Genomic DNA, 7,025 nt, shown 5'->3' on the forward strand with positions numbered 1-7,025 from the left:
TTAAGTTAGCTTAAAGTTTGAAAATCTAATTACATCAGAATTTGTTGTAAATCTGAACTGTAATTCGGCATTTCCAAAATTCCCATTTTTATCTCGCATGATAAAAAATAATAATCTAAAATAATAATTTGAGATATATTTTAGCAAAGACAATTACACGCATTTTCACATTTTATATTTGAAACAGAAGTTTAAACATTGGTGTACATAATGAATGTAGCAGGTAATCCATTGTTAATGTTTGTTTATAATTAAGCACAAACTAAACAATGGGCTATCTGTGCTCTGCCCACCACGGGTATCGAAATCCGGATTCTAGCATTGTAAGTCCGCAGACCTTCCGCTGTGCTACTGGGGGGCCCTTTTTAATGTAATCTCAAATTATATTGAAGCTCTGAATACGTTTCGGTTTAACTTCAACACTAAATATAAATATTTACTTTTTGTACTGTTTTTGAAATAGAGTCAAGGCTTAAATATTGGATATAGAAAGAACTTCAGAAAGCCTCTAGTATATTAATACAAAAAAGTGAGCTTAATCTTAGATATGCCCGCCAGTGGCACAGCGGTATGTCTGCGGACTTACAACGCTTGAAATGGGGTTTCGTGGCAGAGCACAGATAATCCATTGTGTAGCTTTCTGTTTAACTTCAAACAAACAAGATCTTAAATATATAGTTAAAACTAAAGTGAAAATATGCATGATCCTAATAATATAAGAATTTTAAGTATTCTCGCTATTCATGTTTATTTAAGGGTGCTCGACTCGCAATCTGAGGGTCGCGGGTTCGAATCCCCGTCAATCCCACTATTCGTTGGTAAAAGAGTAGCCCAAGAGTTGACGGTGGGTCGTGATGACTAGCTAGCTACCTTTCCTCTAGTCTTACACTGCTAAATTAGGGACGGCTAGCGCAGATAGCCCTCGTGTAGCTTTGCGTGAAATTAAAAAAAAACAAACAAACAATGTTTATTTAAAACCCAATTCTACTCCAAAAATGGCTTAGTCCCAAGGAAACACCGTTTATTTGAATCATGTTAGTGATATTTATGTTTGTTTAGATTTAAGCACAAACTACACAATGGGCTATCTGTGCTCTGCTCTCCACGGGTATCGAAACCCGGTTTCTAGCATTGTAAGTCCGCAGACATGCCGCTGTGCCACTGGGGGGGGGCATGATATTTATGTCACTATCCTTTATAATTATGAATCTGTGTGTTTTTTTTAAGTTAAACACAATGGGCTATTTGTGCTCTGCCCACCACGGGTATCGAAACCCGGTTTCTAGCGTTGTAAGTCTGCAGATATACTCTGTACCACTGGGGCGCTATAATTATGAATTCGGTTATATTGGCGAAACAAGATCTTTAGAGTTAAGAGTGTCTAGACATAAACGAGTTTTCGATTTCGTAAAACTAAGAAACCGAAAATATTTCAAATATCGATAATCCAAATATCCAGGAAAATGTAAAAATTTTATCTAGGTCCCTTTTTTTTAAATCAGGATCTCTCCTCAGTCAGAGGCGAAGTAATGTTTTTGGGTGGCAGGGCAAGGAAGAAGAAATCCTGCTAATTGTATCTTGGAGGTATGAGCAGTCAAAGAGATTACAAGGTTTCGGAGTGGCTATGCCACCTTACCAGCAGCGGTCACACACACCAATTGAGCACCTCTCTCTTTTTTTTCTTTTTTTATTCTCAACTCAAATTATGCGACCTTTCTTCATTGTCTGTTTAAGATTGAAATCTTGTTTTGATCTCCTGATTTGGCGGAAGGCTACTACTAGTACTACTATCACTACTGTCCTTGTCAGCACCAAACCTATTTTTGAGTGCCGCCACATAATTTTTGGGCTTGATAGATGAATTTGCCTCAAGAAAGGTTGTAAAAAAAAAAAAAGTCCATCGTGATCGCATATACAACGACTGTATAGGTTTCAAGTCTTACATCTAGGAACCTTGCACGTGCAGGTAATTGAGGGAATAGTGGTGATTGATAATGACTTGCCGAAGAGTAGCAAAGTTCCAGTCACGGTCAGCGGGGCTTGGGTTCTGGTCTGAAAAACAGATGCATGACGGACAAAGAAGAAGAAGGATCACGTAGCGGACCCATCGGTAAATCCCGGATTTTTTACTTTTAATCTCTGCAACTGGAGCGACTCTGGTTGAGGAAACAATCCTGTGTCTTTTAAAGAGTCTCTTTGGAAAGTTGGTCTGTTTTTTCTTAACTATGTTTAGTGGTATTATAAGAAATTTTTTGACGTGATTTTATTTATTTTTTCCTGGTATGAATCTTTTTTTTAATAGTTATTGGTTAGTGTGTAAAAAATTTAAAGGTCCCTGCCGGTATGTTAGCACTAAGTTTACCTTCTTGTAATGCTAAAATCCGGGATTCGATTCAGGGTGCTGCTAACTAATTGTGTAACTTTATGCTATAAAACAACAACAACTATTTATATAGCTGTGTTGTCTGACAAACTCTTGAGAAACTCCGTGTGTTAGAAACTTAACATCTGTAGCTAGCATACTGTAAGTTACAAGTTTTAGCATATGTTCAACATCAGAGGATGGCTAATTTGTTGATAGACTGTAATTTGTTTGTCGGAGCCTGCCCTAGTAAAGAATTATTTTACTTTGTCGAGTACAATAGATTTTTTTTTTAAATGCTTCACTGTGATTGTTGGAGTACAATATATATATTTATACGTGTATACGTGCATGGTGTCTTTGTGTTATTTTTCCCAACTGATAGAAAAGAAAGGTGAATAATAAGAAAATAACAAAAGGAAAACGAAAAAAAAAATTTTTTTCCTGGGTCAAGGATCGAAACGTGAGCGCTTTTCCCCCCAAAAAACAAATTATACCGTCTCCACCGGATGTTGTGGGTTTTGTGTCCTCACGTCTGCGTATTCGTGCGTTCTCTGCGTCCCTCTTTAATTTCACGTTACCTTCAGACAACCATAGGTATTCGTGGGCAAAAACCACCGTAATAGCCCCCTGATGTATCAGTCATTACTTGAGAAAGTCAATATTCTGTAACACTTCTAAAGGTCCACACAAATGGGTAGTGTAAAACTATGATATCTCTCTTCTTTCTTTCTTTATCACGTTCTTTTCTTCTTCTTTTTAATTACGCAATTTTGTTGGGATGTCATTTTACAACTTAACTGACGTAGAGAAATGATATAGTCCGGCAAATAATTAATCAGTTTTCTTTAACTCGTGTCCAACTGAAATGAGTAGCTTGTGTTTTAAATAGCTTAACTGTCCGTTTTAAAGAAATATTGGTGAAATTAAGGAATTTGTTTCGTACATTCGCGTAAAGGAATACAAGAGCTATCTACTAATTTGAACTGATAGACTAGGGGGAAAGAAGCCAGTCAACAGCATCAACTGCCAAATGTTGTGCTTCTCAGTTGTGATCGCCACCAAACATGCTCGCCCTTTCAACTGTAGGAGTGTTATAATGTAATGATCAATCCCACTTTTCGTTGGTTAAAGAGTAGCATAAGAGTTGCCGGTAGGTGGTGATGACTAGTTGCCTTCCCTCTGGTTTTACACTGCTAAATTAGGGACGGCTAGCTCCGATAGCCCTCATGTAGCTTTGCGCGAAATTAAAAAATAAACAAACAGTTGTGATCGAATAATGCGAGCATCCAAGACCCCAAAATATGGAGTACGATTTTATGGAACACGATTAATAAACTCACATCTCCATAGAGACAACCAATCAACCAATCATAGATCGGCACGCTAACCACTAGGCCCCAAATTAATCACAAGTTATACATGTAATAATTCATCTTGGTTGATCGTATATTGAGTAATTCCTTATTATAATTAAACTGTTCTAAGAGGAACATGCATTGAATTCTTAACCATTTCTTAATAGTTCTTAAAAATATTTAGAAATTCAAAACAATCTAATTATACATGTTGTTTCTTATGCTTTTAAACTTAACCTTTCCTTCAAGTTAAGCATGTTAAAAAAGAGTTCTAGTTGCAATTATTATATTGCTGTTTTCGATAATATTTTGGAAATTCGTTGGAGAGACAATTTAGCTCTTTGTTTGTTTGTTTAGCACAAAGTGCACAATGAGCTATGTACGCTGTGCTCGCCACAAGAATCGAGCCACGAATTTTAGCGTTATAAACTTACCGCTGAGCCACAGGTGTATACCATCTCATTAATTAATTGTGCTGTTTGAGTAAGATAGCACGAGACATAGGCGTGCAAATTCTTAATAGTTACTGATAACGCTAACAATCGGGTTTCGATACTTGTAGTGGACACGGCATAGAGAGCCCATTGTATAAGTTTGTGCTTACAAACAAATAAACACACTTTTGCAGTAATTATTTCAGTTGCACTTGCTAACATATTCCAGAGTCAATATGTAACATAAAGTTGTTAATAGAAGCATTTGAGAAAATTTGATCTTTGTTTGTATAAAGTGGATTTTTTAGGGGGTGGGGGATTTGCTAATTATCTGAATAGCAATTGATTTGTCAGGAAGTATATAAGGTTTGGTACCTTAGTTATCACAAAACACTCCCATGTTTAATCGTAATGTTATGTATATTATTATTATTATGCTTTTTTGATATATCAAAACATATTTTAATACTCAAGCTTAGAAATTAAAAGATTCGTAAATCCTCGCACTCCCCAGTGGCAACGCTAGAAACCGGATTTCGATACCCGTAGTGGGCAGAGCACAGATAGTCTTTTGTGTAGCCTTGTGCTTAACTACAAACAAACATAAATCCTCTTCGCATCAGCTACAACTCGTATTCATATTTAAAATGTTTTCGTTACTTACTGGACAATTACACTATTAATAAATTGGTATTTTTCATAGGTGAATTTACTACAAATTTTGTGTATATTTTTTTTTTTTACTTTTCATTCTACTTACGAAATTGCAATTCTCATATCCAAGTTAGAAAAGTATTTACAGAAGAAGTGATTACATTGGTAGTTGTTGTTTTAAAATGAACTCGAGTAACATGGTTGAAATAACGCCATGAAATCTGATTATTTATCCATAGACTACGAACATACACTTAGTGATCTAATTTGTTGAACGAAGAAAGGTTTATTGTTGTTTTCCGAAGTGCAAATCTACACAGCGGGTTATCTGTACACTGCCCACCACAGGAAAACGAACCTCGGATTTTAACGTCGTAAGTCCCTAAACTTACCGCTGACTCACCGAGGGGGCGAAGGAGGAAAGAGGTGTTATTGAGGTGTTATATTTCTTATGGCAAAGCCACACTGGGCTATCTGCTATAGGTGGTATTGACGCGTTGAAATAGTTCTGGATATACTCTTGATAATAAACATAGCAAACGAAATATTTCGCCCCTGTTTTGTTTTTTCGAACAAATTGGATAAGCATAGCTTGAGGGTAGAAAAGGTTCATTCCTTCAGTTGTGTTTACTGTCTTTAAATGTAAAAAAAATCGCTATATCAAATCTGGTTATTATGGAAATAATGATTTGGTTTACGTATTTTACGAATTAAGTTCGAGATTTATAAACAACGGCGAAATTCGTTTGTTCGGCAATTACAAATTTCTCTTGAGACATTGCTTTGTCCAGTAAGACAGATTGTTTTATTTTACGCAAAGTTGCACAATGGAGTATGTGAGCTGTATCACCGCAGAGATCGAACTTCGAATTTTAGCGTTATAAACCGTTAAGCTTACCTCTGAGCCAACTAGGAATAGAACGATCTTCTTATTTTATTAACTATTATGATCTAAAGTTGGCTTAAGAAGTGTATTGTATATTTTGATAGCGTTTTTTTTTTAAATATTTCTTTTGTAACTTCTCTAGGGTAGGTGATTTTTCTAGTTCCTTCTTGAGTCCTTTCTTATTTCTGTATTTCAAGAAAGCCTCCGTGCGAAATCCGAAACGTCGTCTGAAATACAAAAGAACATGCAGGAAAAGTCCGTAGAAACTTTGTGAGCATGTTCTGATTATATTTCTGAGACTGGCAAATTTCAATTATCGTTAAGTATAGTCCTAAAATAATCATGTTAATTGTGATAGAATGTTCACTTCACGTTGGACAGATTTTCAAGAAGTGCTTTAACTAATGAAATTTAAATATTTGTGAGTCTGGAAATAAATCCGACACTAATTTTTAGTATTTTTTTTTTCTGGAAAGTTCGAAATGGCAAAACAACTGATACTAAAAAAAACAGCATTTCAAACAATAAATCGAAAGCTTTGGAAGCATTTGGTTCAAATGAACCATTCATAAATTTATTCTCATTCATAGACGATTTGATTTTAAAGAATATTATCAGCCCGAAGAACAACAGATGCTAACGGAAGTTACGGACCGGAAGTCACAGACTGCGCATTGTGTTACTTGAAACGGGTTTACTCTGCAAACCGTGAGAAAAGCCTTGATCCAACTTGGTTAACTGGAAGATGTGAACGTGACCAACCTGTTTTGTGCATGTGAGCGCGTGTCTGGAGGAATATTTAAATAACCTTCGGTATCCAAGACAGTATATTGTACCCAAAATCTTGATAAAAGATAATACCAAAAAATAAATAGATAATTAGTGTTGAAAATAAAATAAATAATGTGTAATTACTTCATACCCCAAAATGCCCCCAGTGGCACTCCGGACTTATAATGCAAAAAACCGGGTTTCAGTACCCGTGGTGGGCACAGAACAGATAGCCCGTTGTGGAACTTTATGGTTAGCTATAAAAAACTTATCCTAAAAATATGATTTATAAAAGACATAAATAAAAGTTATAATATTTAAAATTCACATGCCTAATGTGGTTCACGCCTTAACAGTTGTTGTTCGTGAAAATTCAAGTTTATTGTTAAGCATAAAAGGGTTATCTGTGCTGTGCCTACCACGAGTATCGAAACCCGGTTTCTAGCGTTATAAGCTATTAAAATTCGATGACGAGGAACCCACTTTGAGACTAATAATGGCTGGAGACGGCTTGAATGGGTAATGAAGAAAAACTTTAATATACATAACAGCAAATGTAC

Source organism: Limulus polyphemus, unplaced genomic scaffold (genome assembly GCF_000517525.1).
Source record: "Limulus polyphemus unplaced genomic scaffold, Limulus_polyphemus-2.1.2 Scaffold811, whole genome shotgun sequence".
In the NCBI taxonomy this organism is placed as follows: Eukaryota; Metazoa; Arthropoda; class Merostomata; order Xiphosura; family Limulidae; genus Limulus; species Limulus polyphemus.